The sequence below is a fragment of the Aplysia californica genome, unplaced genomic scaffold (genome assembly GCF_000002075.1).
Source record: "Aplysia californica isolate F4 #8 unplaced genomic scaffold, AplCal3.0 scaffold00635, whole genome shotgun sequence".
Classification (NCBI taxonomy): Eukaryota; Metazoa; Mollusca; class Gastropoda; order Aplysiida; family Aplysiidae; genus Aplysia; species Aplysia californica.
In genome coordinates, this window is record NW_004797905.1 from 195914 (window position 1) to 197997 (window position 2084).

Sequence of the window (2084 nt, forward strand, 5' to 3'; positions counted from 1 at the left end):
TAACTGAAAATATTAAGTGTGTCTCGCGTGCTCATATGACCTTATGCAGTTGCGAGCGCCGTAAAACACTTTACAAAAACGAAACATACTCACTAAAAATGTGGAGTCAACGTGCATTATAAAGTATATGAAAGTACCGTGCCCTAACTAGATGCAGCGTCTCACCATTTTAATTTGAAACATTTTTTAAAGAAATCAGTTACAGGGTACAATTGATTTACAAATTGAACGTAGCCCTTCAGATTGGTATTGCTTGGTTTTTGCTTGTTTTGTCTGTCGCTTTTTTGTTTTGCTTTGCTTTGTTTTGCTTTGCTCTGTTTTGCTCTGTTTTGTTTTGTTTTGTTTTGCTTTGCTTTGTTTTGCTTTGCTCTGTTTTGCTCTGTTTTGTTTTGCTTTGTTTTGCTTTGCTCTGTTTTGCTCTGTTTTGTTTTGTTTTGCTCTGTTTTGTTTTGTTTTGCTTTGTTTTGTTTTAATTCATTTAAGGTCTGACTGACCGAGAAAGGACATTCTGAGTTGAAAGGAACATAAAGCGGGCAGGATGATATTAATTCTGTTTCACGGACAATGAACTAAACCATCGCCTGTGGGGTGTCAGTGTTACTCCCACAATCTTTCTGGCATACACCTGATATCATTTAACGCCCTTATACTTATTTTTAAAATGTCATTATAGAGAACATAATTAAGGTCACTACAGTTCGGTTATTTAACACAACTCGGTGAAGATGAGAGAAAAAATGAAATCTTTTAGGAAATGTTCAGATTTAAGTCTGATCTATCTAGCAATGTATCACCTTTGATCTTTCCAAAAAAAAATTTAAAAAATGAAGGGATACTGCAACAAGTAGTGGCTTGTAGAGGAGTGCGTTTGGCTTTTTCAGCAGAGATGATGTCTCCTAATTAATACGTAGCTACGTCATAAAAGTCGTTAAATGTTCAAAGTGAGCTTTAGAAGCAGTTTAAGATGGAGACATTAGGTCAAATGGGCCAAAATCATGACTGTCCTGAATACAGTTCACTTGTTAGATTAGTGAAGTATGACTTCAGAAAGCTAACGCCAAGGACAAAGAGGAGTACAGCAATAATTATACTAAGGTACAATATTCCTTCGTAACTAGAGGGACACGACAAGTACAACAGTAGACGCATTTCCCTGCCTTTTGCAGAACGTTATGGCTATTGATTTTCTTTCCCGTTGCTGATGCACTGTTTGTTGATCGTGCAGTTAATAACGGTGCAATTAACAGAATCCGCCACCAGATTTATCACGTTGCTGTCTAGGTTATCACAACTGATGTTGTTGTAGTGTTTATATATGTTGATCTAAACTCGGTTTTCGGTAGATATCCCATGCAGAATCTCCGAACTTTGATAAAACGCGTTATCTCCACTAAGATTAATTTTGAGAATCTAGAAAAATCGACGCCAAGTGTTTGAGTCTACATAGAGGTTATGAAGGGGCTTCAGTGGCCTTGTGATACAGATTAGGGAGTTCAGGTTCAAATTAATGTCGAGCATCCGTATGTGACAAGTCGAATAGGTTGGTGGTCACTGGGGTATGTACTTGAGCAAGACTCGCGATAACCCTGGATCTACTAAAGACAAAAGATAAGAAAGGAAAAACTTAAAAAAAATAAGATATGCCCAACACAGTGGAGACCATCAATGGTGTATTTGTGAAAAAATATTATCTTTATTAGTGTGGTATTGTTTATTTGATAACTTTGATAAAATATTATTTGTTTGTACGTATGTAATTGGGTGTTTCGCAGTATGAATGTATCAAATGAAATATGTACATGCATGTGCGTATGGAATTGCAGCCCAAATTTCCCCATTGGTATCAATAAAGTGGAATTTGTTCATTGTACACTAGCTTGTTTATTGAAATTGAGCTAAAAGATTCTATTAAATAATACATTAAGGTATAAACTAGATACTACATGTGCTGAAACAAATATTAATTATACAAAAATCACTTTTTCCGATCTAAAAGAAAACTGCACAATCAGTTTTGTGTTATGTAAGTAGAGCGAGACTAATTTTCTCCCTTTTCTCACCCCCCTCCTCACCCCCCCATGCGA